The following is a 19,308-nucleotide window of genomic DNA, read 5'->3' on the forward strand; positions in this document are numbered from 1 at the left end:
CATGCTCTGGCATCCGCATCCAGGCATTTGGATGGGATGCGGGAGATCTAGCTGGTATACTACCTACCATCGTAGACACGATCAACCAAGCCAGAGCCCCTTCCACTAGACATCTCTATGCCCTGAAGTGGCGCTTATTCGCAAATTGGTGTTATTCCTGAGCCAAAGACCCACAGCGTTGCACAGTTAGGTCAGTGCTCTTATTCCTGCAAGAGAGGCTGGAGGGACCGCAACCTGGCTACGTGCCCAAGGTTCCTACCACGCCCTTTAGAGACCAGGTAGTGAACCTGCAAGCGCAGCCCCTTCATTGCTGTGTCCGGTACGTGCTTTGCGTACCTATCTGGACCGCACAAAGAGCTTTAGACGTTCTGAGCAGCTCTTTGTATGCTTTGGGGGACAGCGGAAAGGAAACGCTGTCTCCAAACAGAGGCTTTCCCACTGGGTAGTGGACACCATTGCATTGGTCTATCACACCCAGGTCGTGCCCCCCCTTGCGGGTCCGAGCTCACTCAACAAGGAGTGTTGCGTCCTCGTGGGCACTGGCCAGGGGAACCTCCCTGGCAGACATATGTAGAGCAGCGGGTTGGGTGACACCCAACACCTTTATGAGATATTACAATCTCAGGGTTTAGTCATTATCATCCCGTGTATTCATCATACTCCCCCTGTGTGTATTTTCCGCGATACGGTCCCCTTACAGAAGTGGACCCGCATTTTCCTTAGTCGCCATGCTGTAGCAGCTCCCCCTCCCTGAAGCTGGATCTACCACCGCGCCACTCCCACGTGTTGCCTAAAAACACATGTGATGTATTCACCACTTTTGCCTCCCCTCCGGGCAGGTGTGGTCTCCGCAGGGTCTTTTCCCCCTGAAAGAATAGGAAACTGGGTAAGACCCCCTTCCCTCAATGCATGTAAGGGCCCCGGCCATCTATTGCTCTATGCGAGAAACATAGAGCGAAAAGAGGCCCAGCCAGGCTTGGCCCATCTAGGGTAACCAGAAGGACCCCAACAACTTTTTTGGGGCATTGGGGAAGGGTACGTGCAGTCTAACACAGCTGGTCGTCTTGGCACGTAAAATACCTGCCCGCTCCTGTGTCAGCACAACACGTACACGGCTCAGTGCATGGCGTGATTTAAACGTCTATGTTACGGATGTAACCTCTGTTCCCTGATGGAGGGAACGAGATGTTGTGTCCTCCCGGCCACATCACTGAGCCGAGCCGAGCCGCTGTAGTGGCCGGACCATTTCCGGCTCCTCAGAAAAATCCTGAAAGAACTCATAGTATTTCCTCGCCTTTATACCTGTATGTCCAGTGGCGGGGTATGCAAATACTAGCTGCCAACTTCTCATTGGCCTATTTTCATAGATCAGAGGTTTATTTGGTGCTCAAGAGAGACCCCTAGTGTCGCTTCTCCGACACAACGTCTCGTTCCCTCCATCAGGGAACGGAGGTTACATCCGTAACCTAGACGTTTGATATTTTTGTATATTACATATTATATTTGTGATTCATGTATAGTTTTGTGCTTATTAATTATTTTACTTTTTGCATTTTGGTGAAAAGCCTATCATAGGCTAATTAATACTGGTGTAAATTTAAAAGAGGCGTAGAAACCTTGGCCACTGTTATCACTTGGACAACTTAGCCCATATAGCCCCACTATTGGTGCACATTGTTTAAAAAAGTCAACATGTATTCATTGAACTGTATCCTTTTTTCTGTGCAATAACAATGGAAAAAATGATCAAAGCTTTTTTTGTAGCTAAGACTTTAAGTATGTGCCTATACAGATATTGACTTGAAAAATATTCACGTATAATAAATGAAATATGTCAATTTAATGCAAAATTAAATTATTAATAGCAGTATATGAAAAACTAAAAACAATATCCTGCAAAATGACAATCTATGAAAAATAAATAATATAATAACAAACAAATTAATTGTTATAAAAAATTATTTTGTAGCACCTTGGCTAATAAAAGCACACATTATTAAGATGGAATTCTTATGAATTATTTCGGACTGAAAAGAAAACAGGCTGGGAGGGAAAATGGCTTGCCCAGCTAATACCATGATGCACCATCTTGAGGCATAAGATCTTTTAATGTATTCTCTGGCTGTGCCTGAAAGGAGGAAAGAGCGAACTGAATGGATCCATTAATTTAATTGAAGCAGGCCCTGACAAGAGATAAAACATCTCCCACATCTCTCTAGGCCGCTGCTGGCTTTATAGTAAACAACCAATGATCTATAAACAAAACCAGGAGAGCAGGAGACCCACTCTATAGAGACTTCAAGGCCACAAAAATATGACACGAGAAGAAGAGAATGGAAACTGAAGAGCCCCCCTTTCTCGTCTTTCCTGAGCTCTACCTGTGTATTCAACCTGGATAGGGCTCATTGTACTGCCTCTTTGGGATTTTTGATGTTATAATCCAGTTTCTGGTCCCAATGCTGGTAGTTGTCAAAAAGAATCCTACAAGTGCAGGAAATAGCAGGTGCTCTTTCCAAAGGATGAACAATGCATACAGTACATTTCACCTTCAGGCATGCAGGCCTTTTAAATAGTCTTTAGATGTTGCACAATATAATCTTTTATTCTAATGTTTGGTAAGGTATTAGAGACATAATATTTTATTAATTATGACCCAACTATGAAGGGCTACTTTTCTTCAAACAAATTTGAAGGACAGCCTTTTTTAATGAAAATAGCAAGGACAAATCAACAAATGGGGTTAGATGCTAATAATACTCTTTTATTTCAGTGTTTAGGAAAGAATTCTTCACTACATTATTACCTAACAAAGAATACCTGTAGTCTGTTATAACAAGCATAGGTGAACAAATCCCAGAAAAAGCATTTTTTTTAATGACAAACAGTGTGGGTACATCAACAAACAAGCTTTGAATGTTGTACAAATTCAAAGTTATCTTTTATTTTTAATGTTTAAGAAAGTTTTGGCAGCAAAAGGTTTTCACTGCATTAAATTAATTAAAAATTTTCAGTTATATTCTGTATATGAATAGTATCATCTATTTCTAGATTCATATGGAGGCCTCAAAAAACATTATCTTTCTCTCTTTGTTTATTGATGGACACATGTCTCTTAATTAGGGCTGTCAATTTAACATGTTAATAACGTGCGATTAATTTTACAAACAAATTACACAATTAATCGCAATGCTTTCCTGAGAAATTCAAGCTTGTAGTACCACCTGTTTACTGCAGAGGGCTGTAAGTGAAATTTCAGCTGTGTGAGCAACACACAGTTTATTACAGTGAACAAAACATTAACAACCCATCAGTGGACACACACACACACAAACATGCATTACGTTCTTGCGTTCAAAACACTTGAAGGAGCGCAAATGCAAACTAAGGGATCTCAAGATGTGTTTAAAGATTGAGTATTAAACTATATTTAACTTGACGCAGTGACCTAAACATTTTATTTTTATGACGCAACACACCCGAAACGCGACACAAGTATGTCTGACGCAGGTCGTATGGGCTTTACCTCACAAATATTTAATTACCAACATGGTTAAGGAGGTGTTCTTTAAACTGTTACACCATTTTTATCCAGTCAATCTTTAAGAAACATGCTCCCTGAAATAGATCCACTTTGCTCCTTCTGTAATGCTGTAGATAAATCTGCCCCTCACCTTTCCACGCTGTAGTATTTTGGAGAAAACTTTGTTTGTTTGTACGTACCTCTATTTTAACTAGTTTTTCTTTGCTTTATAAAGACGTTTTATTTGGTTTTCACTGTTTTGATAACTTAAGATAATATTTTCTGATTAATCTGTTTATTTTTGTGGCCAAGTATTTTATACATAATTGTAAATTTATGTCTATAAAGCCTCTATTTGCATTTATTTGTATAGACTTGAAATATTATTGAAATACACTTTGTACCTCCAACAACTCCAAAGCATTGAAAACCATTGCACTATGTCATGAATATAATGTCTTGGCATTATTGTAAAATATATCTGTAGTATTTTGTACTATGTATACCCCTGGCTTGTTTCTAAAAATTTAAATGTCTGATGCAGGTGTACATCGACGGGTCCTTAAACAAGCCCTCATAATTAATCTCCAACCGATTGACAAATTTCACTTGTGAAATGGATTGCTGTGAAGTGTATGCCAATGATTGACTTATGATCAGTAATATGGTAGTGAACAATACATTGTATTATAAAGCCACTTTTTGTATGGACTTATCAATGATTAACTCTTCTGCCACAAGAATGTAATGCATTTGAATTATCTGAATATTTGTTTATTTTATATATGTGTGTATATATATATATATATATATATATATATATATATATATATATATATATATATATATATATATATATATATTAATATAGATATACTGTATATATCATTTTGTAATATTTAAAGATAACTATGTATAATTATTTCATCATTATATATTGAATTATTGTTATATGAGGGGCTTTCTCAGCAAATATTTGTATATGCGATTAACCGCGATTAATGAATCGGGACACCATGTAATTCATTTGATAAAAACTTTAGCGATTGACAGCCCTACTCTTAATACATGCTTTCATAAGAGACAAAATGAAAAAAAAAAAAATAACTAGAGGTCATTGAGTGGGGGAGGCACCTGTTCCTAGCACACATTACAAACATTACAAAAGAAAGGAAGAGCTACTAGCACTGGTTGGACATATTTGCAGAATGTGAAGGTCACTGGTTTTAGTGTAGTTGGGTGGGGGGGGGGTTTCACAGTGCTAAAAACGAATGTGGAAAAAAATAGGACACAAAGCTTCAAGCACTTCAGGTCTGATCGCATTAAAGTGTTCGCACATCTGCCTGAGATAGAGTTTCTGTGTAAGTGATGGACTAAGGGGAAACAGGGTTTTGTGCACTGCTAACCTTGTGACAAGGGAGAAAAGAGTGGAGAAATCTGAGCTACTCATCATTTGCCATGGCAATGCAGAGCTTCTCGTTTCTCTTAATTGAGAGTTTGTGTTTTGGGGGCAAAAAGATGGCTGATGAAAATTAATAATGCAAGAACTGACAACTTTGTTGGTTGGATTGCATGAGAATATTCCATAGCACTGCACTGGGGTCAGTGAAAATGTATCAGAGATCAACACGCACAGGTGCATTCCATGCTGATGTCATCACACTTCAAATGTGTTGCCTGGGTTTTCAAATGGCCAGTTTCATAAAGAAACCCAGGGTTAAAATGAGCAAATCTAGAATAAGATTTCCATGCAGTCCAACTGTAATGATCTTGTTCTTAAAGAGATATAAGCTAAGCTTTATAATCTAAAGGCAGCAATCACATGTATATGCAAGAGGGTGTTTAGACAAAGATCTATGAGTCATTTGAATTTTTTGAATTTTTTGTCATACAGGACTAAATGAGAGGCCTGAAATGTGACTGCATTGACAAAACAATTGAGCACAAAATAGTAAGAAAAAGAAAAGTAAAGTCCATATTAATGGCATCTTTGAATTGTTTCCTGTTGATATGACTTTTGACAACAGCTTGCATTCTATAGCTACACTGTTTCTTGGATTTACATAAATAGGATTTACATTGTTGGATCTGCCTTGATTTTGTTTACTGTCAATGTGATCAGAATCAGAACTTTATGTCAATATACTTACGCCAATAATCAATAATATAAAAGTGCACTTAATTGCAAAAATAAATCATGGTATATTTTAAAAGCAGGTTAGACATAAGAAAATGGTTTACAGGCTGATATTTGGTTGAAATTAGAGGTGGGCCATATAAGCCAAACTTGTGATGAAATACTTAACATAACTTAACATACTTGAAATTTTCGTGCATTAACAATATATCATGAGACACACATTTTTACAGAAAGTGATTCGAAAACTCCAGAAAAATAATGAAAATGATTTAAAGTAAATAATGTGAAAGTATATTGAAAGAGCTCTCAGCCAAGACTGTGAGAAAAAGGCAGGCTTCTTTTATTGCAAAAACTTAATGCAAAATTAACTAATACTGGATAAACTCAATATTAAAATACTTGTATAATATAATGATAATTTGAAGCGCAGCCTCTGACTGCAACAGGCAAAACATGCAGCAGCAGCATTTTGCATAACATTGAAATGACACTAATACATGGTTGACACATTTCTAACGCTATATCGATTTAATTGGTATATCGCCCACCCTTGGTTGATATCACTCGTATATCACTGTTTTAATGTTTTCACTTTGTTATTGGACCATAAATACAAATGTAAAGGAGAATATGCATATTTAAGCAAGTATGCAAATTTCTAATGTTTAATATAGATTACTATTATGTTAATTTTACTCAAATTCCTCTTATGGAAAGTCAGCTCAGCAAGTCAGTTAATTAGTGTGTAGTGATCAAAACAGGTAAAATATTTTCCTTTTATGGCACATTTACATTGTAAAACCTTTAAAAAAAAAAAAGAAACAAAAGCTAAAGCTACAGTATTTTGTCAATTTGAGATTACAAATTCCTCATTCTTACTTAGCTGACTTGGTCTTGTACAGTTTATGCACAGAGCAGAAAAAGGCCTTTTAAGTGCATAATGATATCGCCCAAGATCATTTGCTTATTAGGACTCTACTTAGCTACCTAAAAGAAACTTTAGAAAACATTGGTAAATCAATAATGAAAGTCTTTTGCTTTGCTATTCTTATCTTTCATGCTATATGTCCTGTTGTAGGTGTAATTTGCAGAATGAATGGTTGTTCTGTGAAGAGATGGAACAGCAGGGATTAAAACGCTGTTTTAGCAGCTGAGTAGTTCTTATATCCCTGTTAAGTGCCCTCAAAAAAGAAACAAAGGAAATAAATAGTGTCTCTCATGACTCCGAGTATATCATTTCAAGATCACCGTTAAACACACACACATTTTTGTTATCTCTCTGTCCTTCGCTTACACCATTGCCCAGTGACTTCTTTTTCTCTTCTTGTGTCACATTTTTAGGTTCAACAAAAAAACTGTTAAGCGCCTTTTGGTTGACAGTAAATAAGTCCAATATTCCATTTAACCAGGAATTTGTAAATTAAATATCCTGCGCTGTAGGACCCAACTATAAACCCACAAGTCTGATTTAAAAACATCTTGGTTACTGTAGTATCCTCCGTTCCCGAATGGAGGGAATGAGACATCATGTCAATGTAGTGACACTAGGCTTTGCTCTTGAGAGCCCTGAACACCTCTAGTCTTTGAGAAAAGGCCTATGATAACTGGCGAGTGGAATTTGCATGCCACTCCCCCTGTCATACTGGTATAAAAGGAGAAGAAAAGCCCACTCTCATTCAGGTTTGTGCTGAGGAGCCGAGACAAGGTCAGGCCATTTCAGCAGCAAGTACATCATTGTGGCAAGAGGGACACATCGTCTCTTGAGGTTACGACAATAACCAAGATGTACCCCTTCTGTCACTCACTCAACATTGTGTCAATGTATTGACAATATGGTCCTTTTCAAAAAACACCACAACAGCTGAACCGTGCTACGTGGACTGCTGATGCAGTTGCTGTGTGCGTACTAGCAAGTGCTTCAGTCTGAATGTAACCTCCCCCAACGCCCCAAAAAGACATCACGTAGTTCCCGACATCCCTGAGGGGGGAAGTGACGTAACTAGCATGGGAGCAGGCCACGCCAGCCGCAGCCTTTTCTCTTGATCTTTTCTCTTCACAGAGAATTAGATCCGGCTGTGGCCATTTAAAGCACTGGGGGAAGGTGTTCTTTTCCGTTCCTATTCTTTCAGGGGAAACGACCCCACGGAGACCACATCCTGCCCAAAGGGGAGGTCAACATGTCCAGCCTCTCCTGCAGGAAGGAAAGCACTGACCCGATGGTGCATCTCTGTGGGTTTTTGGCTCAGGCAGAACACCAATTCGCAAACAAGCACCACTTCAGGGCATAAAGCTGCCTCGTAGAGTGATTGTGTCTACCACTGCTGGTGGTAGGCCAATTAGGGATTCCGCATCCCTTCCAAGGGCCACACGTGGAAGTTCCAGAGGTTTGTATTATCGTTAGCAGCGTGAGGTCCGAGAACCTAGTCTGGGTGGGACAATATGGGGCCACAAGGGTAACTCGTTCCTCATTCTCCCTGACCTTGCACAGGGTCTAAATCCCAGCAGACCTCAAATTCCCCAGCATGCTCATTTACCCCCGTTGAGTTTCGAGATGAGACCAGCTAGCCTCATGGCCAGCTTAATGTCTCTTTCATCTCAACTGGATGAGTTCTCGATCGCTGCATCAGTGAGTGCACTGGCAATGTCGGACGGTGAGGACTCGACTGGACTGCCAACTTCGGGTCTGCCCGCCCAGTCTGAGGCCAACGCAGAGCTGAGCGCTATGCTTGCCCGGGCTTCTGCGAGTATCGGGTTGGACTGGGCAGCCACGCCCCTCCTCTGTCCCTTTCGTCCTGGAAGTGTATGACGACCTGACGAAGTCCTGGAGGGCACCTTTTGCTGCCCGAAACCGACTTCCAGGTTCGTCCTCTTTCACTACTCTTGACGGTGGGGTGGCCCACGGGTACACAGAGGTCCCTCAGGTGGATAAGGCAGTCACGGTGCAGCCATGCCAGCAAAATGTCACCACCTGAAACCAAAGCCTACAAGGCTGCTTGACAGGCTGCCTCCGCCCTGCATGCCATGGCCCAGCTGCAAATACACCAGGCCAAGGCATTGAAAGAGCTGCATGTGGGGAGTCCTGATCCCGATGTGCTGCTGGAGCTCGGGCAGGCGATGTCAACCTTGGTGGTCCAGGAACACCACCTTTGACTGAATCTGGTCGAGATAGGGGACGCAGAAAACGTTCACTCAACACGCCCATCTCCCAGATTGGTTTATTTGGTGACACCGTTGAGGACTGCTATAGCATCGCACCACGACACAGTTGAAGGTAAGTCCCTTGGCAAGCACGACCTGATCATCAGGTTCCTGAAGGGTGCCAGGAGGCTGAACTATCCTAATCCGCGCCTCTTTCCCTCCTGGGACATCGCCGAGGTCCTGCTTTTGGTCCTGCCCCCGTTTGAGCCCCTAGAGTCAGTCAAGTTAAATTCTACCTCATTAAAGACCACCCTCCTGACCACACTCACATCCATCAAGAGGGTCAGGCAACTGCAAGCGTTCTCTGTCAGTGAAACATGCCTGGATTTTGGAACGGAGGCATCTCACGTGATGTTGAGACCCCAACTGGGCTATGTGCCAATGCTCCCATGACCCCTTTTAGGGATCAGGTGGTGAGTCTGCAAGCCCTGCCAAGGGAGGAGGCAGACCCAGCCTTATCATTGCTGTGTCTGGTGCGTGCTTTGCGCATCTACTACTAGTATCCGCCCCCTTGGGGGTTCGAGTACACTCTACAAGGAGTGTGGCATCCTTGTGGGCACTGGTCAATGGCACCTCTCTAGCAGAAATCTGCAGAGTAGTGTGCTGGGCAACACCCAATACCTTCACAAGATTTTACAATCTCCGGGTTGAGCCAATTTTGTCCCGTGTTCATTCAGGTACGAACAGGTAGAGTTTGGTAATACAGAACAGCTGGTAGGGTGAATCGCTTGAAAACGTGCGCTTCCCCCCCATCGAGATCACGAGGTGGACCCTGAATATCCTTCCTCCCTAGCCCTTTGGCTCGCGAATTCGGCGTTGGAGTTCGCACACAGAACAACTACGGGTACTAATATGCTCTGAACTGGGATAGGTACCCCACAGGTGCTGATTACTCCGGTAACCCCTTATGATATGTTGATATATTTTCCATTGTATGGAACTCTCTCTGTCCCGGGTCACTGTGTTTATAGAGCTCCTCCCCTTCGAGGCAGGAACTACCACCTTACCTCTTCCATGTGTGAGCCCATGTGTCGTATTGCCACATGTTGATCTCCCCTTTTGGGCAGGATGTGGTCTCCATGGTGTCTTTTCCCCCTGAAAGAATAGGAAAGGAAAAGAACCAGCCTCCCGATGGTTATAATAGCCGAATCTAATAATCTGTGGAGAGAAAATATAGAGAGAAAAGGCAGTGGCTTGTGCTAGTTATGTTGCCTACATGATGTATTTTGGGGCGTTGGGGGAGGTTACAAGCAGCTGATGCGCTGTTATTACGCACGCAGCTGCTTGCTTACACCTGCATCGGCAGTTCAAGTAATACGGTTCAGCTGTTGTGGTGTTTTTCTATAGGGACCCCTACTGTCACTACATCGATACAACGTCGAGTGAGTTACAGAATGGGAACGTCTCGGTTACTGTTGTAACCTCTGTTTCCTGATGGAGGAAACGAGACCTTGTATCCCTCTTGCCAAAATGCTATACTAGCCGCTGAACTGGCCTCAGCAAAAAACCTGAATGTGAGTGGGTATTCCTTCTCCTTTTATACCAGTGTGTCCAGGGGAGTGGCATGAAAATTCCACTCGCCAATTCCCATAGGCCTTTTCTCAAAGATTTGAAGGTGTTTCGGGGCTCCCAAGAGTGACCCCTAGTGTCACTACATCGACACAATGTCTCATTCCCTCCATCAGGGCACAGAGGTTATGACAGTAACCAAGACGTTTCACCAATAACCCACATTAATTTTGATAATATATCATTTGACATCAAATTATACAATGCCGGAGCAGGAAAGAATTCACGGACTGTGTTCAGTCTGTGCCTTTCAGACTTATGTCCACCGCACTAGCCAGTGGGTTAAGTCAGGGCAGCTTTTCGTTTGTCATGGGGGCCGTAACAAAAGGGCGGCCACCACCAAGCAAACTATGTCACGGTCAAGCTTCGCCAGTAGGGGCTCACTCTGCCAGAGGTGTCACCTCCTCTAAAGCTTTGGCCAGAGGTGTCCCTCTACAACATGTTTGTAATGCGGTGGGCTGGTCCTCTCCGCATGCATTCATAAAATGTTATAGTTTGGATGTTCATGTCACTCCGGGCTCTTACATCCTTGAGTCAACATCACAAGCTCATGTCTGAGACCTCTCGCGCTCTTGTGAGCACAACTACACAACCGTAAGTTGTCCGGACACCCACAGTATTCTTGTTCCCAAAGCACTAAATCAGCGCAGCATCAAAGTTTAGCTTTTTGATAAGGAACGTCTCGGGTTACTTAACTGTAACCCCTGTTCCCTGATAAAAGCGGAACGAGATGCTGCACTTCATTGCTGCACTGAGGATGCCCCAGGACTTTCTTCAAACAAAATACCTGACGATGCACCTGTGGCACATATATTTATAGCCCTGCTACAGGTACATCCTGATGATATCTCCAGCAGAGGCTACAAATTCTAGTCAGTTTCATTGACGTGTTGCACACATATTCACAGCATTCGCAAATGTTCCCAAAGCGCTAAATCAGCGCAGAATCTCGTTCCGATTTTATCAGGGAACAGGGGTTACTGTTAAGTAACCTGAGACGTTTGGTTGCTATTCCGATTAGTTGGTGTAAATTACTCACACCTTGGAGCCCTATCAAGCACTTGATTATCTGATGAACTGCCACCAAATGGAAAAATAGAGATGTAACTCTTGGGAGAGAATACATGACCTTCACTCCCCTCCTCACATCTGTGAATGATATAAAGAGAAGTGAGAGACACAACTGCTGCTTCATCTGATTGTGGTGAGGTTACAGTTACATTGATTAAGAGAAATAACATTGGCTAGTAATCTGTTAGTTGTTATGAGATGGTCAGCTGGTGTGTGTGTGTGTATCCGTGTGCTGTTGGGTCTATGATCAGATATTTTGAAATCTCTCAGGATGCTGCCTGCTCAGCTCAGGCTGAGGATATTTTAAAGCTGTCAATCACAGCCAACACAACAGACATGAAACAAGTCTAGTTGAGCTGATTTGTACAACATTAAATGTCTATCTTTTCTCCTTGAGAGAAAACTATTTGCATTTATATTAAGCATGTTTGTATATGAACATGTCTGTTGGATTGTTACATTTAGTCCCTCTGTTTTTTGCAAATCCTGTGTTTGTAAATTAAACAATCCACTTGAAAGCATTCACTTTGTGAAATACAAATATGGCGTGTTTCCTTGTTGTTTCAGTTATATTTGGTTAAGAGAGTGTGTGCACTCATCAAAAGGATTACACTTTGGATTTTTTTATTTTTCCTTTCTTCACATGAACAAAGAGAATTCCAAGATGCTAAGTGCAGCAGCCATGATCAAGAAGCAATGAAGTGTCTAAGACTCTTTGTCAGAGTGTCTGACTTATTTAATCACTATGAGTGGCAGGGAAGACAGACTTTGATTAAGCCTAGCCCACCGATCGATAAAGTCCTTGAACTTGCATAAGTCATTGCTGCCTTCTCACAATATTATTGTTAGCACAAGTTTTATTCACAGGAAGGCTGTAGTAAGCTATTCTGGGCCCCTGACTGTAAATTATTCAGGGCCCCTTTCCTATTAAAAAAATACTGTTTAGAATGTGGCCCCTAGAATCGTTACCACCTTTCACCCCACTAGCTACGGCCCTGTTCACAGAGGACAGAGATCATGTAACCCTGACGCTTGCACACCTGAGTTAATTTCCCATTGATAAATGGAACTGGTTGACTCTTTATTTAACAGCACATATTCATCCAAAAATTTAACAAAGACTGATTTTGTGGCAAAGCATCTCAAGATATGTCAAAGGCAGGTAAACTACTCATCTTTTGCATCTTTTTGGGTATAAAAATCTCAAATCAAAAGAGAATATCAGTGCCACTCACAGAGAGGTCACATGCTGTTATTTACAGCGCAAGACATTGTGATGTAAGGTTACTTGGAATCAAAATACCTCTAGGTCTGGCTTCTTGAGGAAGGTCTGCACCTAAAAAAAAATCTAAATTTACTCTCATTGATTAAATGTAGATTGAATGAACAGAGGAAACAAATGACACAACCTGCCCGAGTTCAGCTCTCTTTATCATTGTTTAGCACGGTCTGACAGATTCAATCTGCTAAGCTCTGAGGAAGGCAGTACAAGTCAGTCATGGGCCACAGACACAAGGCCAAACCCCCCAATACAGCAAGATCGAAAAAGTTGCAGGTCACAGAGGCCTTAGCCTGCAGCTGTCCCCTCTAATCATAGAAGCACTGCTAAAAGAGTGAGTTTTCACAGTTGGATAAGGGTCTGACCTGGAATAATCATCAGGAATACTCTCCAAAAACCTGGCCATTGTTGCTTCTGAGGAATATTACAGTATCCATCTTTTCAATATGACCTGACAGATGGAGGCTTTCTCCTTTCATGTTGGGAGGAGGAAGAAAGCCACCTGAGTAAATTGGAGAAAGCACCTTGATTTGGTGGATACACTTGCAAAAGACAGAACTGAGAGGGGGCCTGGAAAAAGCCATTGCCAAGTCTTTCTTCATTTTGGAACCTCGTTTATGGCCTGATTCCTGTTCATATTTTACTTACATTTTTGAAAAGAATATTTGTATAAACATTTTCAGAGTCATTTTTGTAGGTCATGAACTTTGGGGTCAGACAAAGGTGGGTTCTCTATAGGATCATTAGATGTTAAGCACTTCTGAGAGAAGAAGAAGAGGACATTTTGAATAGGCATGTTTGAAAAGAGTAAGGAAAAGCACACAATGGGTCGGCGTGTTACTGAATGGCCAAAGCAGAGACTCATACTGGTTTTCATCATGCCATATTAGACAAAATCAAATACTGTCTTTCACAGGAGATAACGAGTAAATAGATAAAAAAAAAAGAGTAAATGGTCAAATAAGTGATGGGGTTTGAAATAAACGTATACATTTTATTTTGTCATTTGTTGTTTCATTGCAAGGTCATATCAGACAAAATCAAATACTATCTTTCACAGAAGATAACAAGTGAATACAAAAAAAGTGTAAATGGTAAAATAAATTAAGGGGGTTGAAATTAACATATTAATTCTGTTTTGTTGTTTGTTGTTTGTCTGTCTATTATACAATATTTAGCATTATCATTTAAAGGTATTTTTAATTATTTTAATTGTATTTTTTACAGTTAATCAAATCAAGGCCATTTTTTGCTTTATCAATACAACTAACCTTGGAACATTGTTTCTTGTCATCTATCCACTTAAGTTAGGCACTCTCAAAAAAATGGTCATCTTGACCAGCACGGAGCCACATGTTTTTTATTTATTTTTTTTACAGTTTTTACAAATGTAATACTCTAAACATCACGTTATCCACTAAGAACATTGCGCTGCTCCATTCGCATCTGGCGTAGACAGGGTCTTAAGCTAATACACAATATTATTTAAGCCACCATGTTTTTTAAATGTATGTTGCAAACAAGTTTGTAAATAAGAACTACAACTACCACAACCATGTAAGTGTTTGTGCATGATGAAACAGAAAACTGATGTAGCCATGCTCTAGCAACTACTAAACTATTATCTAGTGAAATTAATGTTGTAGAACAAAATGTCCAAATATCTTCAAGTAATATTTACCACAACCTTATTTTACTCAGAAATCCCAAACTGCCATTATTAAAACCCAGAGTAAAATCCTGAGGGAACGTGTGGCTTGAAATTGCTAATTCCCTTTCATGTTTTAGGACTATAACTGGAACATCTCTATTGACATCCACCACATGCAAATATTTCCTTAGATTCTGAGGCACAGATACTTCAATTACAATGGCCACTTCAGTTCCAGAGCAAATAAAATAACCCATTGGTAGATTTTCCTAACAGTATTTATCATAAGTTGTATGATACAGCAAACCTTTCCGGCAATGACTGTGACTTTAGGCATTGTTCAACAATCTAACATTACTTTGTAATAGGGTTACAGCAAACACTGCTATTTCCTTTTAAATGTGCACCTTTTCAAGAATTCAGTACTTATTACTGAGCAGCTCACATCCTTCATCTGAAAAGCAACATAATTAGAAAAATCCCTGAAGGTGCATGTATTTGTGCACAGGCCTGTGTAACAGTAAGAGAGAATAGAGAGTGTAGCCACTAAACTAAATAAATAAGCACTCAGCAGACTTATAATGGAAGGTAATATGCCTTTTGTCAGGATGCATTCCTTTTTTTTGTGATACAGACTGTTGGGCAGGTGTCACCCTCTTGTAAAACAGGCTAAATGACAAGAGCCTGTTTTACTAAGTTAAATATCTGCTGTTAAAAAGGGCATATTTTTTGGCACAACATTACCAATATTATAAAAACAAACTAGAAGGTATTCAAATTAAAAATTGCTTCTCTGAATAAAAAATAAAATATCCATTTGCCAAAACATCTACTGCATTTCCTTAAGAAATGTTAAAGAATACTCTGTGTATTGAATACAATTGTATTGTAAGATTCTTTTTTTTTCTTTCTTTACTACTACGACTAGGCAATGTGGTGTTTTTCAATTTCCATGATTTTTATAATCTTGTTTAAATAGACATTTGGATGCAACAATTACTTAAGCATACAGCTGTAAAAAAAAATGTCTAAGAAAAATCCCAAAGCACCAATAACAACACAGTATCCCACCAATACATTTGTGCTAGATTATGTCACATACAAGTGTACGTTTATTAGTAGGCTGAGGGAAAATGTCACTGGATTGTGAATGAAAAGAAAGAAAAGATTTTATGTCAGGCAGGGAAGAAAATAGCACAACATTTCTGTTGTCACAAGGTCAGTTTATTTACATATCTGTACAGTGTTTTTTTTTTTTTTTTAAGACTGTCTGTTAAAGAGACAATCAAACAACAAAATAATCTGGTTGGGTCAGCTGTGATGACAGGCTCATTTGCAGCATAATTTCCATTGTTTCAGTAAATAATTTGTGGGGCACCAGTAAGAATGGCCTGTACCTATAGAAAGCACTGTAAACTCTTTATCTCTTGTTTCTGCCTCTGAAAGGATGTGTCTGTCATCTCTTGGTCACTGTTTAACTGTCCTGCCTGATAAAGGCAACAATCGGGGGACAGGGGAGACCCGAAGACTGTGCATCCTCACACAGGACATGCCAGTAGTCCACTAGAACACCTCCCACCCTCCCTTTCCATTGGGCCTTGATGACTGAGAAGGATGGAGTCTCTGTAAGAGAAACAAGTGGGCAGTGATAGGCAGCCTCTACAAACAGGCCCTTTGAGAGAGTCTCTGTTACACCTCAGGTCAGTCTGACAAAGGGGGAAATTGGACACCCATTTGTTTGGACACATCTCAACACCTCAAATGACCAGGCTGATAAGAATTTGGCCCTCTGCCCAGTTATGACCTGCAGGATTCTAAATTGATATCAACAGTGAATGCAATGATAAAGATCCTCTCTTGAAGTTTTGAATTGTTATTTATAAATCTAGCATCTGTTTTCTTCATGCCATATCACATTTTGAGATGTTGCTTTGTAACAGAAGAAAACTGAAATACTTTCCAAGCCTCTGATCTTGATTAAAACAGGTGCTTTTAACTTGGGCCCAGTTATTCTGAAAAGCCACTGTACTATGTAATGTGCAGTTCAGGTCATCATTGGATCTGATAGAACACAGAAATCTAAGCTAGTCTTGGTCACAAGGTCAAATAGAGCCGTATGGCCACCTGCCTCGTACGCCTGCCAGCCTTTAATTGAAATGTTGTGATACATTTCCTCAGCAGGTCAAATGTAACACAGTCCCTAAGCAAAGGTCAGCCTAGGGCTCATGGCGGGAGCACTCCTATACTTTATGGTGTTCACTAATTTGCTCCACTGATCTTCCCTGGACTCCTGAGCGGCAGGGTTAATGGCCACCAGGTCCTTTCACTGGATAGTAGTCTTTCATTAAATCTCTTCTTTATTTTATTAGTCTTGTTGAGGATCAATGGCAAAAATAATTCATATTTTTACCAGGGAGCTCAAGGATCAGAGGTGAGAAGATAAAAGGGGGGCCAAAATGGGACTGAAAGTTCAATAAATAAAGTCCATATTTATTTTCCAAATGTCACAAGGGTGACAGTAAGATGCATTTAGGATATGAAGAGGCTTTGTTAAAAATTATTTTGAAAATTCAAGGTGAGAAATAAAATCCAGAGGCCATTATTACTATGACAGCCATCAGTAAACAACCTGATATAACTGTTATTGTCATTACTTTCATTTAGTATGCCCACATAAAGCTGTAGCCGTTTTAGATCTTAGTCTGAATCCAACTCTCTAAACACATTATTTTAAAGAATTAACCAACAAAAACTTGCAGTTAAAAACGATAACCTAATAGTAAAGTATTTTTTTTAAAATATCTAAGATGACAGATGTAAAAATACATAAAAAATGCATTGATATTTCTTTATGCTTACACAAAAATAGCATTTTAAGAACATTTACAATTTAAGTTCTCTATGAAGTTTTATTAATCTAAATTATGAAAAATATATTATTTTCAGTTATATATGCACCACTAACCATATACTGTACTTTACAAAGCCAGTCAAAAGTTTGCACATACTTTTTAGACTGAATTTATATTTCTCATGATTTTAAAATCCGGTAGAGCTCCTTATATATAATCTTTAGCTAAAATGCTTGAAATTAGTTGGGTTGTAACTCATTTAGACCATATAGTACAGACATGGGCAACATATGGCCCGCGGGCCGGATCAGGCCCTCCACATGGTATAATGTGGCCCGCGGCTCATTTATTGTAAAAGCGTTTTTATTTTTCATTGGATATTTCAGTTAACTTGCATTGGGACCTAATGCGTCTACACAAGCATTTAACATGCTCAGGGTTGCCAGATAAGAGACGCAACACCCCCAGTTTTTATATTTATACTTGTGCAATTTGGAAATATTCTACCTAATGTTATACTTATTTTGTGCAATCTGGCAACAATACAACCACGTTTTAGAAAAAAATAAGTAAACTTGCCCGCTTTGCCGAAACATTAAAAGTTCTATAAATTTCCTTTTTATTTTTATTAATACAGACCCCTGATGTAGAAATTGTTAAATTGAATAATAAATTAACAGGGAAGTAGAGATGGTAAAATAAATGTAAAAGCTCAGCCTTTATTCAGTTTTTTAATGCCTGATAGAAAAGTATCTACCTTTGTAGAGCACTACAATACTTTAGGCAATTGCAGAATAGTCGTAATAGTCACAGATACACTTCAGAAAATTGAGTACACAATTATTTCTGGGCTTAAAAGTTACAAAAAACAAATCAATGCAGAACATTGTATCTCAAAAGGAATACAATGTGGCCCCCATGCACTACTTATGGTGTGGCCCCCATGCACTACTTACCGGTGTGGCCCCTTTACCAATATTGTTCCCCACCCCTGATATAGTACCTTTAAAAGCTGTTAACAAAATGCCCTGCAAACATTGGATCACCCTGAAAACTGTTTCAAAAGCATTTCCAGATGCTCCTTATGATGTTGTTTGTGAGAATGTCCAGAGTAGTAATCAAAGAAAAATCCCTGAATGTGAGGAGCTGTTCCCTTTCAAAAAGCTACACTGCGCTGAGTTAGCGCTTTGGGAACAACTTTAGGTGTGACCAGCTGTGAATATATGTGCAACACGTCAATGAACATTGACTGGAATTTATAGCCTCTGCAGGTGACATCATTGGATGCACCTGTAGCAGGGCTATAAATAGATGCGTCACAGGTGCATCATCAGATCTTTTGTCTTCAGATCACTCTGTGTGTGTGCTTCATGAGCCTGTTAGAAACTTTCTACTTTCCTCTGTTAGGAGTTAGAATTGTTAGACAGTGTGCAGAAACCTTTCTCTTTCTCTTTTCTTTAAAAAAAAAGAAGAAGAAAAGGAATGACTGATAAACAAAGCCTCTTCGGTTCACGAGGGGGACGCTGAACCTCTGTACAATAAAAAAAATGAAATAGATAAATTAAAAAAGGGAAGGGAACGCTTTATCAGTCCCTTCCTTTCTTCTATGACCTCCATATAGAGCATTCTCAGTCATGGAGGAATCCTTATACTTCCCGTGTCTTCATGCCCTCAACGTTGACATATTTCACTGAGGGTGCTGAGGCTCAGGGGTATACGGTGATGCCGCCGGTAGAAGAGACACTTGTGGGTTATCTCTCGCCTGGCTCAGCATCATCGCTAAAGAGACCCACTCTCCCCACAAAGCTGTGCAGGATCACCTCCACGCTTGTGGGGAAGGCTTATCAGGCAGCAGGTCAGGCTGGTGCTGCCCTGCACACTATGGCAGTGTTACAGGCGTACTAGGATAATCTGTTGACGTATTCGGTGATGCCGCCGGTAGAAGAGACACTTGCGGGTTATCTCTGGCCTGGCTCGGCATCATCTCTAAAGAGACACACTCTCCCCACAAAGTTGTGCAGGACCACC

Source organism: Xyrauchen texanus, chromosome 4 (genome assembly GCF_025860055.1).
Source record: "Xyrauchen texanus isolate HMW12.3.18 chromosome 4, RBS_HiC_50CHRs, whole genome shotgun sequence".
NCBI classification, from domain to species: domain Eukaryota; kingdom Metazoa; phylum Chordata; class Actinopteri; order Cypriniformes; family Catostomidae; genus Xyrauchen; species Xyrauchen texanus.